Source organism: Lithobates pipiens, unplaced genomic scaffold (assembly GCF_037356315.1).
Source record: "Lithobates pipiens isolate NorthernLeopardFrog02 unplaced genomic scaffold, aLitPip1_a1.2 Scaffold_13, whole genome shotgun sequence".
NCBI classification, from domain to species: Eukaryota; Metazoa; Chordata; class Amphibia; order Anura; family Ranidae; genus Lithobates; species Lithobates pipiens.
The window spans coordinates 523,823,391-523,846,083 of NW_027507718.1; the positions used below are offsets into that span (position 1 = coordinate 523,823,391).

At 43.8% G+C, this 22,693-nt stretch overlaps 1 long non-coding RNA gene across 1 annotated transcript; it reads right to left on the reverse strand.

Moving 5' to 3' along the window:
* Nucleotides 1-5,326: 5,326 nt before the first annotated feature.
* LOC143975618 (uncharacterized) lies at nucleotides 5,327-8,541 on the reverse strand. The gene is made up of 3 exons (XR_013272401.1): nucleotides 7,873-8,541; nucleotides 5,725-5,891; nucleotides 5,327-5,632 (listed from the first exon to the last, which is right to left on the reverse strand). It is a non-coding gene; the product is annotated as an uncharacterized LOC143975618 (long non-coding RNA).
* Nucleotides 8,542-22,693: the final 14,152 nt, after the last annotated feature.

The following is a 22,693-nucleotide window of genomic DNA, read 5'->3' on the forward strand; positions in this document are numbered from 1 at the left end:
GCCTGAAACGTCCCGATCCAGGAATAGAAGATTTAAGGCCTCAAATATGTATTTTGGAGAGATGTTGGAGATGGTGGACATATTGAACAGGACCGACTATGATGGGAAGTATGGACCTTACCCAAATATCAGAAAGGCCAAGATCATGACTAAAGTTGTGAAGAGTCTTCAGAAGAATTTTGGGGTACGCCGATCCATGGTTCAATTGAAAAAACGCTGGTCAGACCTGAAACTGAGGGAGCACGATCAGTACAGAAGGATCAAGCATGTTCTTCAAAAAAGTAAGTAGTTGTCGTGTGTTCATATGATTCTTCTTGCTTGCATACATGCTCCATGTGCTTTGATTTCATGTTGTGCAGTTTAAAATGGCCATTTTCAAGTTCATGGTTTCATTCGTTCGTAAGAAACATCTTTCTGCAGGTAAGTATTCCAGCTTAACAAAGTGTCCACAATAATGTTCTCACCTTTGAACTCGGCCAAAAAACACAATTGTACAACACTTCCAAGCAATGTTTCATATTCCTATTTCTGCCCTCTGTGGTAATTATCCCTTTTTTACATTCTCATAGGGGAGAGAAGACTCGGGAAGTCTGAGGACACCAGGGACCCCACCCCTCCCAAAGAAGGCAAAATTCCAAAACCAGAAGCAGAGGAGCAGGAGGAGGAGGAGGAAGGAGAGATCGTTGAAGTTGGACAAATTGTCACCACAACAGGTGAGTGTCGGAGAACACAGATTTCGGTAAGCTCATCAATGTATGTTGTCATATTTATAATACATGGTGTGCTTTTTTGCTTTGTTTTGTAGGTGATGTGGAAGAAGAATCCCATTTTACCAGTGAAAGTGCCCAGATCCTGATTGGGGAGATAATGGTATGCAATCGGGATTTAGAAAATATACAGCAAAACATCAGTGATGTTAAAAATAAAATGAAGAACATCATTGATGTTTTGGGGAGAGTGTGAAACACCCCAAACTAGCTAGGGTTTTATTTTTTTGCTTTTAAACAACAACTTTTGTCTTTTATAAAAATCCAAATTTGGAAGATGCACAGAGTGTGTCAACATGCGCTATCTCCCATCATGGGGGATCAATGTACGTGTTTTGTGTAAAGTGGCTGAGATGAAGGGGTTGCAGCCCCAAAACATGTACATTGATCCCCCATGATGGGAGATAGGACATGTTGACACACTGTGTGCATCTTCCAAATTTGGCTTTTCCAGGGGTGACACCCCATGTGATGAAGGCAATATCAGTCCAGTTTGTACATACTCATGTCTGATATTGTCTTCACTTTTCAAAGTTGAACTTTGTAAGTTCCTGTGTTCTGTATGTTACGCTTTGATACATGCCTGTTTACACAAAAACACCAAGTTACATAAAAATTACCTGAAATAATGTTTTTGATACACCCAATTTGTTGGTTTGTTGTAAAACCCTTTTCTAAACGCACATGTGAATGTGCTTTGATTAAAAAGTTAAATTATCAACAATGTGTGGCTTCCTTTTTCAATGCGCAAAAGCAGTATTTGTAGTAAAATTGTTGTTTTCGGTGACAATGGGTGTTATTTACTAAAGGCAACTCCACTTTGCACTCCAAGTGCAGTTTCAGGTGCACTTTTGCAGTGCACTTGTAGTGCATAGTGGATGTGCCTTTAGTAAATAACACCCACAGTGATGTGTTAATTTTCACAATCAGCCCACATATTTCTGCCATGGTGCTGAAAATGAGCAAGATTTTGGTCAGTTATGCACTACATACATTAGTTAACAAAAACAAGGTGTGTGTGTAGCAGACCCACAACATAATAAGATTATCTGAAGAAGAGACTATCCCCTCATCTCGCTCAGAACTTGGGTTTGCACTGTTGTAGAAAAAGGCACAAGAAAAAACATACATTTACCTAGGAGATACCTAAAACCAAGCCAAGCAGTAAATGTACAATGAAGATGCAGATCTTGAAGACATTTCTTTTTAGTCATGCTACAAATCCATATTTTCACAAACAAAGGTTTTATATCACCCAGAGACAACAATGGACTATGCCTTTGTTCTCATTTCTAAAAGATTAAAAATATGCGTAAGTGTATTCTGTGTTGAAGTTTTTATTCTAGTGTTAGAATGTTCTGCAGTAACAAGTACTGATTCTATGTCCTTCTCTGTTCTTATGCTGGAAACCTGAGATGAAGACTTCTCAGATACAGCAGTATAAACATGTGCTGGTGTACATTTCTGAAGATGTCTTCCTTTTACATCTATTTGAATGTGTTTGCCTGATAAAGCTCTGAACCATAGAGGATATCTTTTACAACATTCTTTAAAACCATCTTCCTCAAAAATATCTTTTAGTGAGCAGTCAGGTGTCTGTACAATGGTTTTGTTTGATTTTACTATGCTCTCTGTAGCTTTAATTGCATAGTAAACACTTAGCAATTGCTTTACACCTGGCTCAAAAGTCTTTTCCAAAAATGATAAAACTCTGGAGAAATAGGCAACTATTTTCTCCTTACCTTTTAGTAATCGAGACAATGTTACTGAGATGGCATTCTCAGATACATGAGTTTTCAAAACAAAAGATATTTCAGAACAAACCTCTTTTAATGCTGAAGCATCAAATCTTTTTTCAACAGACAAACAAAGGCATTTTTCTCCTTTGGACCCCATTGGTCAACTATATTACCTTTATTTCTCAAAAGGTTATAGAGTGGATTAACTTTTTCTGCGAAACAGTATACAAACTCTTTGCAAAGATTTATTTTATGAAAAAATTGATGCAATGCCTTATGAGTTGTTGGAGTTGTAATTGCAGTGATATCTCTAACTGTTTCTTGCAACAGTTGTCTCTTTCCTTGACTAATTTGCATGTGAAGGAATTTCACTTGATTTTTCATCAGCTGAACTTTGTTGTGTTTAACTTTAAACCTTCAGCTTGTAAAATCATAAACAACTCAGACAAAAGAGAAATATGTTCATCGATATTCTGAGTACTCAGCAAAATCGTATCTACATGCTGACAAATGCAGTCTGGCCTAGAAAATTTTGAAAGTATTTTTGCTATAGTTTCATGAACTATACCATCACTAATACCTAGACCAGGTATTAATCGAGTGAACGTATAAGTCTCTTTTCTGAATGTAAATGCAAGTTTGTACTGACAACTATTCGTTAAAGGAATGGAAAAATGACTATTAGCGATTTCTAGTACAGAGAATACTTTGTCCTCAGCATTCAAATTTAACTTGATATTAGATTTATCAGGAAGAACTGGGTTATTTGTGATGTGTTTATTCAATGCCCGCAAGTCAACTGATAAAGAATATGAATTATCAGTATTTTTGATAGGCCAAATACAGTTATTTACCACTGATTTAGCTTTCTTTACAATTCCAAGTTGTACAAACTCTTGAATAATGGCAGAAAGTGAACTAATTGATTCTCGTGGTAACTCATACTGACTAAGGGGTTCTGGATCGTTTCCCTCAATATTCAATTCTGTATTTTTCAAAGTTCCATATCATTTTTAAACTTTGACCACAAACTTGGAAAACTTTGTACCACTTCCTTTAAAACACAATTACCATCAACATCAGGCCACTTTTGTATTGTAGACATATTGGTAAGGGAACCAACATTACTATATACAGAGGGATCAATAAGCACTGATTTGGGCCTAGATGGATCTTTCCAAATACTTTTATTTGCCAAATCAATCACCCACTTTCGTTCATTGATTACATCAATGCCAAGTATATTCTCTGCTTTGTGACAAACCCAAATGTTAATTTTAGTTTTCACTAATCCAGGTACCTCAAATGTTACATTAGATACCTGTCTAGCAGTGGAATTATCTGTATTATTAAAACCCACTATATTGCACATAGGAGAATTAGGTTTCACAGGTATGTTTTCTCTGGTAAGGCTAATCTTAGATCCACTGTCAATGAGACAATTAATATTTTTACCATTCAGCAAACATTGTATATATGGTCTACTATTCTCATCCAATATCATTGGTGCTACTGATTGTAATGGCAGAGAAATAGAATGCCGATGTGATTCTATTTTTGGCAATGGCAATAAACCTTCTCTTTCAGTGACAGTGTTGTCTGAACTGCTGTTAACAGTCAAATTACTGATCTGTTTGACTTCTGTGGCATAAGGCAATTCAGTCAAAATTTTATCTTGACATGAAAAAACAGGTTGTACAAAAGCTGATTTTTCATTCTCCATATCTTTAGTTTTTATTTGTGAATCTCTCTTAAATTTACAGCAATGTTTTCTCATATGGTCAGATCTATGACAGTAAAGACACGTGATAGGCTCTCCTTGCCTCACTTGCCTACACCTGTCCTTGTCATTCCTGCTAAGACCTGTAGTTTCTGACATGTCTGCAGCCTGACTATTTTTGTCACATTGAATTATAGCTACCTCGTGTGTGAGATTGCTTTGATTCAATTGTCTCCTAATTTTATCAATGAAACTTACTACATCATTTAAATTTTGACGTTCCTGTGCTATGGCTACTGAAGTTGGCTCAAGGTATTTAAATTTTTTTATGAAAGCTATTTTTAAACCTGGGATATTGTCATTATCTATTCCAAAAATCATTTCATAAACCTTACAAAATTTTATTTTAAACCCAAATGGATCTTCTTCTACAGTAGTCTGTAATAGATCTAAAGCCCCATACACACGATCGGACTTTGTACAAACTTTCCCGTGGACTTTTGTACAAAGGGCGTGGTCCACAAGTTTGTATTGCATACACACGGTCGGACTTTTTGACAACAAACACGAACGTGGTGACGTCACAACGTACGGACGCCACTTCAAAAGAGGACGTTCAATGACTCCAGCGCCACCTTTGGTCAACTTCTGTATTGTAGTCTGATCGTTTGCATAGGCTCTGAGCATGCGTGTTTGTACCTTGTACAAAAGTCCGATGCTTTTGCATACACACGGTCGGACTTTGCTCCATCGGACTTCTGTTGTCAAAAAGTTTGTCCGTTCGCACAGACAACAAAAGTCCGATGAAAACAGAAAAAGTTTGTCCGATGGAGCGTACACACAGTCGGATGTTGCTCCAAAACAGTTGCACTTAGCAATAATTGTCATAGTCTATCTGTCGCGTCATTTTGTTTTTCCTGACCTTCGTCATCAATAACAGTTGAATTAATTCATTTAGCAAAATTAACAGGAACCCACAACTGAAATATGTAATTGCGCTGATCATTTGACAGATTAAAACGATCCACAAACATTTCAAATAAATCCCAATTGGAAAATAAAGAAATCAAAATGACTGGAGGTTGGGACTTTAAATGAAGCAGGCAGGTGTAAAACATTTACATTTATTGGAAAATCAATGGTAAGTTGCATGAGGGTAGTCATGAGTACATCAAGAAGACCAATATATTCCATTCAATGGATAAACATACAGCAATAACAATTGACCACAAAGATACAAATCACATATTACAAGTGATCATTAGGTAAGTAAAACATATGGTTGGCATAAAACATGGCATATAGTAGCTCTATGCATTTCGTGGATTCATCCACTCTTCAGGAGCATGCACGTGGAAAACTGAATGCTGTAGTATAATAACAAGTAATATCTGTAAGGTCTGGCCCTGTCACGGGAAATAGAGGTTGAGATAAAGTAATTAGAAGTAATATTGGCTAGGATAAACCCCCCCCAAAAACCACTCTCAAAAGTACTTACATTGTCTGTATCTATGCAGTAGCAATGTGCCAAAATGAATCAGGATAACCCCATATGGGTATCACTGATGGGAGCTGAGGTGGTTAAGGCAGATCAGGACTGGACAAAGATGGTTTCCAAGAAAGGAAATTCCAAAGATTAATAAGAGTCAGCAGTGACCAAAGGTGCTGAAAGTGAAAGAAGGATTGTAAAATAAATTGGAGGGTCATATTATGTGATACAAAAGGTAATCTGTCCTAAACTTGGTAAAGGATAGGATAATGAGATGCTAATGAGTGTATAAGTAAGGTTAACTTAGTGAGAGTAGAAAGTTAGAATGATTGGAAAGGTAAAATACATAGGATATATAAAGAAAATAAAAACAACATTGAAGAAACCATATCAACCAAAATAGTTAGATGAAATGAAATAAAGGTGCAGGATAAATCAAATAGTGAAAAAGTAAGATCAAATTACCTAATAGACACTCCAGTGTTGAGTGCTCCGCAAGGTGTGCAAATACAAGGCTGGAACCACCATGTGAGTCAATCTGCCCCAGAAGACTTATAAGGGCTAGTCTGCCACACCCACCAACGTCACGTGAGAGCATGCACTGAGGAGGATAGGCAGCTGCAATCGGGCAGAACCGCCCCCAAGTAAAACAGTGCCAAATTATTCCTCCACCTGGCTGCTAGATGTAAAAGGTGATGGAAAAACAGCGGCGCCAAAGGACATGGCGCAGCGGTTCCATCAAATAAACCGTGACGCCGATGCGTAGTGCAGGGCGGTCCACCCACCCTATAGAGAGGGGAGGAGGAAGGCCCGCGCTACTCCTCGCAGCTCCTAAAGTGATGGAGCGACTGCTCCTATCTAAAACATGCGACACATGCAACTGCCAGGGATATTAGCCCATTTAAAATAGGGGTGGGAGGTAAGAAGGGGGCCCCATCCCATGGCGATTAGCCTGGTGGAAGAGGGGGGAGTTCCTATATTGGGTAATCTAATTATTATGTGGTATAATTGGGTATTAATCAGACCTAAAATGATATAAACAAGCACGCTTCCATCCCTGATTTATTTGGAAGAAAAGGAGAATATTGGGACTTTAAATGAGGCGGTGACCGGGTAAGGTCAGTTGCCTCCATCCCTATTTGAATAAAGAAATCAAAATGACTGGAGGTTGGGACTTTAAATGAAGCAGGCAGGTGTAAAACATTTACATTTATTGGAAAATCAATGGTAAGTTGCATGAGGGTAGTCATGAGTACATCAAGAAGACCAATATATTCCATTCAATGGATAAACATACAGCAATAACAATTGACCACAAAGATACAAATCACATATTACAAGTGATCATTAGGTAAGTAAAACATATGGTTGGCATAAAACATGGCATATAGTAGCTCTATGCATTTCGTGGATTCATCCACTCTTCAGGAGCATGCACGTGGAAAACTGAATGCTGTAGTATAATAACAAGTAATATCTGTAAGGTCTGGCCCTGTCACGGGAAATACATTTGCTTCAATGTCATAAATAGGAAAATCTTTTAAAACTTTCATAAGTTGGTCATGTATTTGCAACTTTAGTTTTGCAGTTCTACATAATAAGTTTTTATGTTTCATTTCTACTCCATTAGTAGCATCAACATTCTCCATATCCAAATTTTCCGGAATATAAGAAGGTAGCTTAGACTTGGATACAGTCTTTTTGTCATCTGTAGTTATTACAGCAACCTGTCTACTGTCATTTTGTAACTCTGGCAAATTAATTTTTTTAGATTCTAATTGTTCTTCAAGATTCTCTATGTAATTACAAAAAATCTCACAGTTTGGACAACTAAGAGAATCTTGGGACACATTTTCATGTATTCCTGTGTTCTGTACATTGTTAGTTTCTGTCTGCTTTAGTATACACATATTTTTGGCAGGTAAAATATTAATAATCATCTTATTAAATATTCTCACTAGGTTCAAAATGTTCGATATCTTTTTACGCTCTTTCATAACAGTAAATTTATTTTTCTCTATCTGCAAATTGGCTTGTAAACATCCATTGTACATATATGCCCATAAGTCACTGTCATTTGGATAAAAAGACACATCCTTAAACTCTAGTTTGCTTTCTCTCGCTATATCATCAATAAATTCCATAACTTTTACTCACCGTAATTTAGAAGAATTTCTCGTCTTCAACTGTCTGATACTGGACTGTTGACCACATCTGATGCAACACAAACGCCTCTTGGTTGATAGGTTCTGAACCGTCTTTTATCTCGAGACTTGAATATTAGCAAGACTGCGCTAATCTCTCCCCCCTCAGCAAGGATCGAGATTTCCATAAAAACTGAGAAATGAGGGCATGGTCTGGCTCACCAAATTGAATAATATTAATATTGTCTAATATTCTGTATCTCAGAGGCGTTTCCGAATCAATAGCATTGATAGTCAAACTGACTTAAAGAAAGTGTGAGTTTATTTGTCACACAGTTGGCATCATAAATACAATGTAAAAAGTATAATAGTTCAGTTCAGTGTAGGTAAAAATATATGAAAATAGAATAATTATAAAGCTATAATAAGCTTATGAAAACATGTTTGTTTCAATGGTGCTGCCTTCTGTCCATAGTGACCTTGTGTGTGTCTTCCAAGAAGAAACAGGAAATGACGTTCTTAGACTTCTGGCAGAATTCAGCTCTCCCAATTCATCAATAAATTCCATAACTTTCTCTGTATGAATATGTCAGGGTGTGTGTGTGTCTGTGAGAGTATGAGGGTACGTGTGTGTGTCAGTCAATGAGTGCCCTGTGAGTGTCTCCGAGAGCTCTGAAAACATAGGCTCTGAAAACATAGGCTTAAATATTACATGCGAACGTCATAACCTCACAAACTTAGTACCTTGTACGGCACACATTCATGTCTGCTAACTTCCGCAATGTGCGATCCAAAACTAACTCAGAGAGTCATATGGAGCTTGATTGACAAGCTCACATGTAACACTCCATACGTGACATAATGTGCTGTTCATATAATGTCATAACCATACATTTACATAATATGAACACATATTAGCAACTTTACATTAAATAACTATATACTAATATGTATTAACATGACTGAGACTACTCTAAACTTATTTTAACAAGATATAATCCACAATGTATCATTGCTTTAGTTACGTAGACACATGTCTATTTTTGTCTTCTCATGACATTCTGTACCAAGATACCATATATGTCATACTCAAATTGACTGCATCAGAAATGTATTACTAACTCAGCTTCAGATGAGGATATGTTTCACTGAACACTTGATCAAGGTCATTCACACATACTATTTATTATGATTAATCATAAAACCAAATATGTATTGCAAGCTTGCCATAAATATATTATAATACCTATAAGTGCCGAATTATGAATTTGGAATAATATTCTAACAACAACGAGTACGTAGACGATACATGGTTTCAAAACGGTCGGCTGGTCAGAACGGACACCAGAAAGCACCGATAAACAGCAAGGCCTGAAAGAACGACCTAAATAGCAGAAACAAGCAGACAATAAAAAATGCAAATCAAAGCGTAATATACCAAGATAGAGTCCACAATGAGAAACAAATACTTACTGACTGCACGCACTGATTATCAGATACGCAAAGACAAGCACAAACCGAAGAGCAGTAGCGATCTGAATCACAAATCTGAAAAGCGCGAATCGTCTCTCACCAAACTTCTACTAACAAGCGATAGACACAAGATCAGCAGAAGGAGCCCAAAGGGTGCCGGACGTGGTGCTGAACTTCCCTTTTGTAGGCCCGCCGTACACAGCTTACATCACCGCGTTCTTGGCAACCGGAAATTCCGACAACTTGGTCCAACCGTGTGTATGCAACACCACTTCCGGACCACATCCGGAATTAATCCGTCTGAATAACTCCAACGGATTTGGTTGTCTCCGAGCGTGTGTACAAGGGCTTAAAGTGATATTAATGTTAAGTTGTTTTTTTTCTTTTAAAAATGACAAACATGTTATACTTACCTCCTCTGTGCAGTTGATTTTGCACAATGCAGCCCCGATCCTCCTCTTCTTGGGTCCCCAGCTGGCGCTCCTGGCTCCTCCCTCCTGCCAAGTGCCCTCACAGGATACAGTTTGCTATGGTTGCTACCAAGCCACTGCTCTGCGTGTCCATTCAGACATGGAGCCGTGACATTGCCACGCCCCCTCTCTTCTCATTGGCTCACTGGCTGTGATTGACAACAGCGGGAGCCAACGAGGAGAGAGAGTCCCCGGAGAGCCTAGACTTTCCTGTACATCACTGGATCACAAGGTAAGTATTCGTGGGGGCTGCTGCACACAGGTTTTTGATCTTCATGCATAGAATGCATGAAGGTCAAACACCCTGAGCCCTTAGGACCAATGCTAAGAACCCTGATGCAAGTGGAGGCTTTGGTGAGCAGAAACACCCATTTACACCAGAGTACCCCCTTTAACCACTTGCTTACTGGGCACTTAAACCCCCCTCAGTCCCAGACCAATTTTCAGCTTTCAGCGCTGATGCACTTTGAATGACAATTGCGCGGGCATACAACACTGTACCCAAATGAAATTTTTATCATTTTTTTCCCACAAATAGAACTTTCTTTTGGTGGTATTTAGTTACAGCTGGGAGTTTTATTTTTTGCTAAACAAACAAAAAAAGATGCAAAAAATAAATAAAAAAAAATCATGTTTTAATAGTTTGTTATAAAATTTTGCAAACGGGTCATTTTTCTCCTTCATTGAAGTGCGCTGATTAGGCGGCACTGATGGCTGCATTGGTGGGCACTGATGGGCTGCATTGGTGGGCACTGATAGGCTGCATTGGTGGGCACTGATAGGCTGCACTGGTGGGCATAGTTAAGGCGGCACTAATAGGCACAGATAAGGCGGCACCGATGGGCACAGATAAGGCGGCACTGATGGGCAAAGATGGGCACAGATAAGATGGCATGGATGGGTGGCACGGATAAGTGGCACGGATGGGTGGCACGGATGGGCACTGATAGGTACCACTGATAGATGGGACTGATGGGCACTGATAGGTGGCACTGATAGGTGGCTCTGATAGGTGGCCCTGCTGGGCACTGATGGGCGGCACTGCTGGGCACTGATGGGCGGCACTGCTGGGCACTGATGGGCGGCACTGGGGTGCAGCACCTTTGAGGCACATTGTGGGCACTGTTGGTGGCACTGCTGGATGGCACTGTGGATGGCACTGCTGGATGGCACTGTGGGTGGCACTGTGGGTGGCACTGTGGGTGGCACTGTGGGCACTATGGGCACTGCTGGGTGGCACTGATGGGGGGCACTTACTTTTATTCAGGATGGCACTGCGGTGGGCAGGTGGGCACTGGCAGGGGGCAGGTGGTCAGCTGTATTGCTGGCCGTGATCAGGACTGATGTCCCGATCACGGCCGCCGGTGATCGGCTTTTTTTTTCTCTCGCTGACAGCGCGAGGAGGAATAATAGCCGATTACCGGCTCCGTTCTATCACATGATCAGCTGTCATTGGCTGACAGCTGATCACGTGATAAGGGGTCGGGATCGACCCCTTGCACGGATCGGTGATCAGGCGAGTCTCATGGACTCGCCGATCACAGAGCGCGCCACGCGCGCCCCTCAGGTCGCGCGCAGGCCGCTCGTACCCGGGACGACGTCAATAGACGTAGTCCCGGAAAAGTAGATCCGCGCTAATGACGTCATTTGGCAATAGCGCGGATCCCAAGTGGTTAAAAAAAAAAAAATTGCTGTGCACTGGTAGATGATGGAGTTTGGTCTGAAGAAAAGCTGGCAACCCTAGCTTCAAAGATTGCAAGGATAATGCCGCGTACACACAATCGAATTGTCTGGTGTACTTAGTCCGACATATAATCCGGCGGATAGTCTGGCGGATCTTTCTACCGAACAGACTTGGCCACACACGGACACACAGAAAGTCCGACGTTCGCTTGCGCGGTGACGTACAGCACGTACGACGGGACTAGAAAAAGGAAGTTCAATATCCAGTAGCCAATAGCTTCCTTTTTCGTACTTGCTTCTGAGCATGCGTCATTCTTAGTCCGCTGTACTAGCATACTGACGAACGTATTGTCCGCTGAAACCCAAGTCCGACGGGAAGATTGGAGTGCAAAAATACTTTCTTAGTCCGCCGGACTTCATGCTGGAAAAGTCCGCTGAAGCCCACACACGATCGAATTGTCCGCTGAAATGCGTTTCGGCGGACTAAGTACGCCGGACAATCTGATCATGTGTACGCGGCATAAGGCACTCTTCGGCGTGTTCAGGCTCAGCTGACATCATGCACGGCATTTCATCAGCCTTCAAAGCAAAAACACATTCCAGAGTAAACTTTACAAATCTTTTAATTACTTGAGTACCAGCCTGAAATATCTCTGTATTATCAGGCCTGACTGTGATAGTTTGGCTGACAATTACCCCATCATGTAACACTGGACCCAAATGAGTTTTATATAATTAGATAGAACTTTCATTTAATGGCATTGAGCTTTTTTTTTTCTTTCACTATAAAAAGAAAAAAAAAGAGAGTTAAAAAAAAAATCTCCTCTATTTTCTGTTAAAAATGCAGGATACAGTACAATCCACCAACCCCCCACCCCCCCCCCCCCCTTAAGGTGGTCTAATTTTTTGGGGATGAAGAAACATGCTGGCATTGAGGGGATTAAAATATGGAGTTTCCTAGTGGGGCATTGGCGGCTTTGGGGGGAGTGGGCGGTGGCAGCACCCCCCCGCACTTACCCCATCTGGGTTGCAGATGGGCAGCGGCTAAGGTGTAGGCTTTTATGGGCGGTGGGCAGCGGCTGGGTTGCGGGCTTCTATGAGCAGCGGGGGGCAGTGACTCCTCTCCTCTTCTGCATAACAGTGACTTCCGCCATGCGGCTCCTCCCTCCTCCTCCCATGTGTCCAATAGGATCGCCTGTCCTTTTAGCCATTCAGAGTGATGGGTCTCAAGACATTGCCAGTGGCAGCTGGTGTTTTTTTGGGGGGGGCAGCAAACAACCAACACAGTCAACGGCAGCACCCCCCTGTACTTACCCCATCTAGGTTGTGGGTGGGCAGTGGCCAGGTTGCAGGCTCCTATAGCCGGCGGGTGGGCAGCAGTTCCTGTGTCCTCTCCTCTTCTGCATCACGGCGGCTTCCACCATGCGGCTCCTCCCTCCTCTTCCTAGGCGTCCAATAGGATCGCCTGTCCTTTCAGCTAATCAGTGTGACGGGTCTCAAGACTCGCTTCCTGATTAGCCCTGAGGAGGATCAGTGTGGCGATAGCGAATATTAATTTGCTATTGTCACACAACTGGGTGGGATCCACCCTTTTTTGAAGCCTATTAGAGCTGAGGACATTAATGGAGGGCACTGAGGACAGTAATGGGATAACTGAAGAGATTAATGGAGAGGGTATGAACAGTAATGGGAGAAGCTGAGGACAGTGATGGAGGGGGTTTTAAGACAGTAATGGGGGGCTTAGGTCATTAATCAAGGGGGACATTAATGGAGGGAGCAGAGGACAGTATTGGTGGGGGTTCAGCCTATTCATTTGAATGGGTTGCCCAACCTGCAAGAAACTCAGGCAAAGAAGTAGCGACTGTTTTTATTAATTGCACCACACTAAGCAGCATGGTGCTGCAGCACCACGTGGTTTGGCATGCACTAAAATGTGCTGGGGGTGATATTGAGATGTCAGTGTGTGAAAGCTCCAGACCACACAGAGTCTGTGAGGGGGGGGGGGGGGGTCACTGATATAAAGATTTCCCCCCATATCAGTGTCCTTACTTCTCTCTTACATCAGTGAACCCCTTCTTTTCCTTAGTGTATTCACTCTGCAGACTCTGGTGTAAAGGGGAACTCTGAAAGAGGTTCTCTGGTCACCAGAACCACCCCACACACATATCAGAGTTTCCAGCATCCCTCCTTACATCAGAGTCAGCAGAGTTCACCCTTAGAGTGCAAGGGGAACTTTGCGGACCCTAAGGCAAGGAGGAAATCTGCAAAATCTGATGTAAGGGGGGCTTACTGACCAGAGAACCTCTTACATCAAAGTTCCTCTTTACACTAGAGCAGGCGTGTTCAAAGTCCATGGACCAATTGCGGCCCATGTTCCAGTTTAATGTGGCCCCTCTGGTAATTGGGATACATATATATATTTTTATATAAATATATATACCATATTTATCGGAGCTGGACGAGCGCCCTCAGATTACATACAGGAGAATTTCCTGTTTACTCTGCAGCATCTTTAATAGGAAGCCCCGTCTACTGGGCTGCCATTGGACGACTGGTCTGTCTATCATAGGAAGCGGGACTTTGTATTAAACAGGCCGCGGAGTAAACAGGAGATTCTCCTGTATGTAATCTGTTGGTGCTCGTCCTGCCCCCCTCCCTGTCCCCTCCGAGGCTCCATATGGACATGGAGCAGGCTGCACGGATGGCAATGGTAAGGCTGCATTCTTGGCACATTTGAGGCTGCATTCATGGCAATGGAGAGGCTGCAGATGGGCACTGAATAGGCTGCATTGATGGGCACGGACCCTTATTTTGCTTCACATTTCTTTATTTAAAATGTAAGTTTTTTTCCTGAAACTTCCCTCTTAAAGTGAAGGTGAGTGTTATATGCTGATAAATACGGTATATCCAAATAACACGCCCAAGCTCATCCTTAGTCTTGAACGGGGATTCATTGGGGGCCACAAAAGATTTTATATATTATTATTATTATTATTATTATTATTATTCAGGATTTATATAGCGCCAACAGTTTGTGCAGCGCTTTACAATATGAGGGCAGACAGTACACTTACAATACAAATCAATACAGGAGGGATCAGAGGGCCCTGCTCGTTAGAGCTTACAATCTAGAAGGGAGGGTCAAGTTGAAACAAAAGGTAATAACTGTGGGGGATGAGCTGATGGAGAAAATGAAAATACAGTTAGGTGTGGGTGGGGTAGGCTTCTCTGAAGAGAAGTGTTTTCAGGGATCGTCTAAAAGCTAATAAAGTAGGAGATAAGCGGACAGATTGGGGTAGGGCATTCCATAGGATTGGGGAGGCTTTGGAAAAGTCCTGGAGGAGAGTATGGGAGGAGGTGATGAGGGAGCTAGAGAGCAGGAGGTCTTGAGAGGAACGAAGAGGACGAGTAGGTTGGTATTTAGAGACTAAGCTAGTGATGTAGCTGGGGGCAGAGTTGTGGATGGCTTTGTATGTAATTGTTAGTATTTTGAATTTAATTCTTTGGCTGAGCGGAAGCCAGTGGAGGGATTGACAGAGAGGAGTAGCAGACACAGAGCGATTGGTAAGGTGGATGAGTCTGGCAGCGGCATTCATAATGGATTGAAGAGGTGATAGACTATGTAGAGGTAAGCCAATGAGAAGGGAGTTGCAGTAGTCGAGGCGAGAGATGACCAGCGAGTGAATTAAGAGTTTTGTAGTCTCATTGGTTAGAAAGGGGCGTATTTTGGAGATGTTGCGGAGGTTGAGACGGCAGGATTTGGACAGTGATTGGATGTGTTGCTTGAAGGAGGGTTCAGAGTCCAGGACTACACCTAGAACCTTGGCATGAGGGGATGGGCTTATGGTTGTGCCATTAATTTTGACAGTGAGATCAGGGGAAGGGGCATATGGGGGAGGAAAAATTATAAGTTCGGTTTTGGATAGATTGATTTTGAGGAAGTGGTGTGACATCCAGACTGATATATCTGATAGTAAATTAGTGATACGTGAGGAGACAGAGGGAGTGAGCTGAGGGGTAGAGAAATAGATTTGGGTGTCGTTAGCATAGAGGTGGTATTGGAAGCCATGGGAGGCTATCAGTTGACCCAGGGAGGAGGTATAGATTGAAAATAGGAGAGGTCCAAGGACAGAACCTTGGGGGACCCCAACAGAGAAAGGAAGAGGAGAGGAGGAAGTAGAGTTGTAAGAAACGCTAAAGGTGCGGTTGGATAAGTAGGAAGAGAACCATTGTAGAGTACGGTCACGGAGACCAAAGGTGTGGAGTTTTTTGAGAAGGAGGGGGTGGTCAACCGTATCAAAGGCAGCAGAGAGGTCCAGGAGGAGGAGTACAGAATAATGTCGATTGGTTTTGGCCGTTAGTAGATCGTTTGTTAGTTTTAGGAGAGCAGTTTCTGTGGAGTGTTGAGGACGAAATCCAGACTGAAGGGGATCAAGAAGGCTATTATCAGCGAGGTGGTCACTCAGTCGGTTGTAGACCAGACGTTCGAGTAGTTTGGATAAAATGAGGAGCAAGGAGATGGGGCGTAGGTTGTTTGGATTGGATGGGTCCAGTGAGGGTTTTTTAAGTATGGGTTTGACAAGTGCATGTTTTAGAGAGTTGGGGAAGATGCCAGAAGAGAGGGAAAGATTGCGGTGGGAGGCCAGTACAGGGGCGGTGGTTTCCCTGAAACACTTCATAAGATTGTCGAAGGATCATCGGGAGGACCTCCGGATTTGGCATGTGTTTTGGAATGATTCAATGGTAGGGCATTGTGGATGTCGGGGCCAGTGAGTAACTTTGATATGGAACTCTATACCACCCCGGGTCATGGAGTACGGGCCCTGGGCCCTCTTCCTGGAGAACGGGGGGGACTGCTACGGAACATGGTTCTGCTGGAGCTCTTTCCAGTGGTGCCGGCGGTGGAACTTTGGGGGGAATCTTTCAGGGATCGGAAGGTTTGTTTTCATGTGGGCAATTTGGGGGTGGGGCAGGTGCGGAACAAGATTTCGGCGGCATCTGCGACACTGGGTCTTTTCGCTGTATGCACTTGAACTTCTTTTTTCATGCAGTGCGTTTGCCGGGGGTTGAAAATGTTATTGCGTAATCTCGTTTTCAGTGGGACAAGTCCTGGGAGCTGGCTCCCACAGCGGAGGTGCGCGGGATCCCCTGCCCGGGAGAGACTGTTGGAAGAGTCTCTGATTGGATCAGACGGTCGGTGAGTGGGGGCACATGGTCGGCGTATGAGAGGACATGGGCTGAGTGGGACGTCTTGTGTGGTCAGGTACAGGCGGAGGTGCGGGATCGCAGGTTGATGGTGCTGTACTTTGTGGCCCGGAATTTGGAAGATGGCGTATCGATCTCCAGTGTGGGGCGGAAGTTGGCTGATTTAGCGTTCTGGTTCCAGTTGAGAGGGAACCGGATTTAACACAAGGTTTTTAGGTAAGACAAGCAGTGGAGGGTTACTGGAAGGGTCGCCAGGCAAAAGACGACAGAAGGCCGGTGTCTTTTGAACTGCTGGGCAGGCTCTGTGAGCAGCTGAAGGTGGTGGGTTTATCGGGGTACAAAGTTTTGTTGTTTAGAGCTGCGTTTGTGTTGGCTTTTTCGGGGCGTTCCGGATGGGGGACTTGGTCAGCCCTTCCAAGAAGGGGCAGGGAGGGTTGTTTGTGGAGGAGGTCACTTGCTTGGGTCACAGTCGAAACGGACCAGTACGGCAAGGGCAAAGATGTTGTGGTGTTCGCAATTGCAGGCTGCCTGCTGTGTCCGGTCCTCGTCCTGCGTGAATTTTTGGATCACCGACCAGCGCTTCCGGGTCCATTGTAGATGCATAAGGAAGGGGAATTTTGGTTGAGATTCCAGTTCGTAGGGGTTTTTTCGACAATGTTTGCAGGCATTGGGTTTGGAAGGAGAGAAGTTTTCGTCACATTCTTTCAGGATCGGGGCCGCGACGAGGAATCGGTAAAGAGAATCAGTCAGTGGTAATCGCAGAGTTTTCGTTCTTATGTTCGGCCGGAGTTGGTATGTGTTTAGTTTGCAAAGGCTGGGGCTGTCGGCATGGGTTTGTGTTATGACTGGTATTTGGTTCTTTGTTTTCTTTCTTTCAGGTGGTCCGATAGGGTTGGTCTGGATCATGGGTCACTCGTTTGTCTGCTGGGGAGCTGGGAGGGGTGATGTCAGGCTGTAAGGTCGGCAGCTGGGCATCTCAAGGAGGGAGGCTTGCCTGCAGTGGTTCGGCTTCCCGGGCATGCTTTGGAGCAGGATGGTACATGGAGGTGCACCGTTCACGGGTTTTGATAGGCCCCCGGATGTGTGGGTTTTTGCATTTAAGGGGTAATGATCGGGGCCTGCGCACCAAGTTGGGGATCACAGGGGACGTCTAATTCGGCTTCCTATGCCTTCGGGCGGCGTTTCCTGGTATGATCGTAGTGGGGTCAGACATGGTTGCCAGGACTGCGTGGAGGCTTGCGGGGTCCGTAGACAGGATCAACAAGGCCAGGAGAAGGATAACCAGGGGGTCGGCAGTTTCGTAGTGCGTAATGGGGGTTGGTAGTGAGACATTTTGAACTAGCGGTGGGCACATGGAGGTATCTGCGTGAGGATGGGGTACGTCTTAATGCCGTGGGGATTGATCTGTGGTCCTTAGGTCTCCGGGCTGGGATTGAACGAGCTTTGAGGGTGTGGAGGTGCGCGCAAGGTTAAGGTTTTATCCTTGCTTGCTATGGCGGATGTTGGTCGGTGCAGGTAAAGGAAGATAACCCCTCCCCACAGAGAAGTTGATGCGGGACCCATTGGAGATATGGGCTCGTTGCTGATACCATATAACAATGGTTTGTATGGAAGATGGTGAATGGGGGCACTGCGGTCAAAGAGTTGGTGGTCCCTGAGCTAGCATATCAGCTGGAGGCCCAGTACAGTTAATACGACCGCAGTGCAGGTTGTTTGTTATGTTAATGGTGTGGGGAGAGGGAAGGCCCCGCCGAAGACCAACGCGTTTTCAGTTTATTCAGTTAACTGATAAGTTCATTTATTTGGTTTTGATATGTTTATTATGTGTTTTAATTAATAAAGGGGCTGTTACGGCCACTATTTACTCCAGTTAAAAGGTGTGGTCTCTTTAATGGTAAGGTTGAAAGTATGGAGTGGGTGGTCGGACAGCAACAAAAGGGGCAACATCAGTTATACTATATTCAAGCATTTTAATGTGGACAGGGCTACAGACTGTTGAGCAAAAACAACAACATACCAGCATTTTTAAAGACACACATGAAAAGCAGATAGCAGTGTCAGTTTTTGGTTGGAGATGGTTCAGTTAGCACATACCAGCATTTTAAAGACACACATGAAAAGCAGATAGCAGTGGTTCAGTTAGCACATACCTGTAGGGTGAGAGAAGAGATTCTCAGATGAGACAGTCAGATAATCAGTTAAAAAGTCAGAAGTCAGAAGTGCTTCCACTTATTGAAATCCCCCCACTTGGAGAAAGACCCCCAGTTGCAAGTGTGCCCCCAGCAATAGCTTCCCCCAAAGTGAAGCTTAGCTTTATACTGATAGGGGTGGGGTGTGGGTGGATTTCAATTATCAATCAGGAGGTAATAAAGCTTGGATGGTTAACAGGGCTAAATTCTAACTTCAGAAACAGGCTAGCAAGAGGGCACTAAAGTTAGAGGGGCCATAATTTTGGGTAAGACAAGGCAGATAATAAAGCATTTTAATGTGGACAGGGCTACAGACTGTTGAGCAAAAACAACAACATACCAGCATTTTTAAAGACACACATGAAAAGCAGATAGCAGTGTCAGTTTTTGGGTGGAGATGGTTCAGTTAGCACATACCAGCATTTTTAAAGACACACATGAAAAGCAGATAGCAGTGATATATATATATATATATATATATATATATATATATATATATATATATATATATATAACTGATGCAGCCCCCCCAAGTACAGTCCCACAAGAAGCAGCTTTTTCATGAATACTAGCATGAATTATGATATATCTCCCATCCGGATCTATACGTACCTCCAGTACTCAAAAAGGTAAAGCTTTCCGGATTGTAATCCACCCCTGGCATAATTGCAGTAGGTCGTGTGAAAATGTTCACCAACCCAGGGTCGCTGAAGTCCATTAATCTTGGAGCCCTGGAGGTGAGTCTCCTGCAATATCCAGATACGTGGTTTGTACTTTTGGAGGAATTTAAAGACTAGGAAACGCTTCACTGCCGAGTTACGGACATTCCATGAGATTATGGTACATTGGGAGATTAATGATCATGTACATATAACAATGTTAGGAGTAAACAATTATGGATGAGCTTCAAGTTCAAGTTGAACTCATGTTCGACTCAAACATTGCCTGTTCGCCGAACAGCGAACAATTTTGGGTGTTCGCGGCAAATTCGAAAAGCCACGGAACACCCTGTAAAAGTCTATGGGAGAAATCTAAAGTGCTAATTTTAAAGGCTTATATGCATGGTATTGGTGATCCAGGTCCTGCCCCAGGGGACATGTATCATGTATCAAGGAAAAAAAAAAGTTTTAAAAACGGCCGTTTTTTTCGGGAGCAGTAATTTTAATAATGCTTAAAGTGAAACAATAAAAATGTAATATTCCTTTAAATTTCATACCTGGGGGGTGTCTATAGTATGCCTGTGAAGGGGCACATGTTTCCCATGCTTAGAACTTTCCCTGCACAAAGTGTCATTTCTGCAGGAAAAAAAAGTCATTTAAAAGCACTCACGGCTATCATGAATTGTCGGCTCCCCGTAATACAGAGAACAGTCATTAAAAGTCATTGATAAAAAAAAAAAAAAGCTTGGGGTTCCCCCAAATTCAATTACCAGGCCCTTCAGGTCTGGTATGGATATTAAGGGGAACCCGATGTCAATTATTTTTTTTAAAATGGCGTGGAGTTCCCCCCAAAAATCCATACCAGACCCTTTATCCGAGCACGCAACCTGGCATGCCACAGGAAAAGAGGGGGGATGAGAGAGCGATACCCTCTCCTGAACTGTATCAGGCCACATGCCCACAACATTGGGAGGATGCTTTGGGGGTCTGTGACACCTCAAAGCACCATGTCCTCAAGACTCTGATAGCCACAAGCATAATGGGACTTGTAGTTTTGCAACAGCTGGAGGTCCATTAATTGCATATCCCTGTTCTAGGGCATTATTCAGGAAAGAGAGCATAAAGCACTAAACAAACTGAAATATAGAAAAAATAAATGGAAAACAGAACAGAACACTGCGCCCAAACTTCCTCCCCGCAATCCCTAAGGACAGAGTCTCAAGTTTAATTTCAAGGTGACTCTCCACTCCAGTGGCATCAAGAGGGGGGCTGAGGGGGGCTGGAGCCCAGAGTAGGCCACCCAAAAAAGCCCCGGGTTTTGGGCATTCATAAATGTATTATTATCCCCGAGCCCGAGTGGCCACTCAGCGCAGTCAGCAGGGACCTATCCGACTCCGAGCACAGCAGTGACATAACAAGTTCCTCCTCCTGGACCCCGCAGCGCCTATGATAGGTTGTCACACTGGTCCAATGCTGGGACCACAGGACGTGTGAGGTCCATCGCAGGCGCTGCCAGGTGCAGGAGGCGGGAATGACACTACAGACGCGCCGAGCACTATGAGATCCCCGCTCTCTCTGTGTAAATAAGCAGGCCGCTCTCCTATACTGTCTCTGGCTGTATGGTATGTGCAGCCTGCTGTCTCTGACTGGTCATGAAAGGGATGGGCGCGCCGCACACTACAGGTAAAGCTGAGCTGCAGCCTGCAGGAGTGTCAAGAGGCCACATGAAGTCTGACATAGAAAAATCAGTGTAGTGGTCAGGTAGGTCAATGTAATGGTCAGGTAGGTCAGCGTATGGGTCCTGGTCAGGTCCTTGTCTTTTTCCCACCTAGCAATGGCCCTGCTCCACCCAGCAGTCCCAATGGTATGAAATATGAATACGTTCATTGGTCCAAGCTGAAACTCTGTAACTATGCAATAAAATCAATTTCTGCAATTCAGCTGTAATAAACACTGCAAAAAAGTTAACATTAGGTAAAAGTTGACGGGGCGTGGCCATCGGCAGACATGTAAGCAGCGCCAGAGAAGGGCTCCTCTGACACTGCTTGATTATGTACAGTATCCGGACCCCGATAACCTCCGCTATCTACCCCAAGAGGAGGGAAACATTCCTGAGACCCACTGACACCCGTCAGAATGGGGCGGCACGGCCAGACGGGAATGAAATCGGCCGCGGAGCGATGGCTATCACAGGCCACGGGAGGAATCAAAGATGGCGCCGGCTCCTCGGGAAAGAAACCGCCCGGAGACAAGAGGATGGTGAGTGACGAATCCCCCCCTCCACGAGGAAAGGGAAGCCACCCACTACTATAAGAGACCATTTCTCAGAGTCTCAACAGAGCCCGAGATTATCGGCTACTCCAGCTATCCCTGAGGGGGAAGAATCTGACTTGTGGGAGAATACAGACAGGTGGGAGGAAGAAAGTGAGCTAGGAGGCCCATCACAGCCGAATCTGCTAGTGGAGGAGGAGAGGACGGACAATGGAGGGGCAGAGGAGCTAACACTCAGGCATGTTATGGAGGCAATCCGACAGTGTCAGTCTTCCCTAACCACACAGATCGAAACGGTCAGGCTGGACCTATCGATCGTTAAACATGATATGCAAAAAATGCGCTCCAGAATTACTGGAGCTGAACAACGTATCAGTGATATTGAGGATACTGTGCAACCTATGTCTGCGAGTCTGAGAATACAACAGCAGGATTTAAAAGAACAATCCACAAAGCTCAGCGATTTGGAAGACCGCATGCGCAGAAACAACCTGCGCTTTGTTGGCTTTCAGGAGGGGGTGGAAGGAAGGGAACCAGAACTGTTCTTGGAAAAGTGGCTTAAGGCGACTGTAGGCCCTGAGAAATTATCATCTTTGTTTGCCATTGAGAGGGCGCACAGAGTACCCACAGGGAGCTCCACCATGACCTCTTCTGGCAAAAATTTTGCATTTCAGGGATAAGGAAGTTATTATGCGCACGGCCAGGAACCTCTCTGATTTAAAATTCAATGGAAATAAGATATCAATATTCCCAGATTTCTCAACTGTTACACAGAAACAAAGAGCAGCCTTTACGGCGGTCAAGAAACGTCTTCGGGACAAACAGTTCAGTTACAGTATGTTGTACCCTGCTAAATTGAGAGTCATTAACGATGGTAAAGCTCA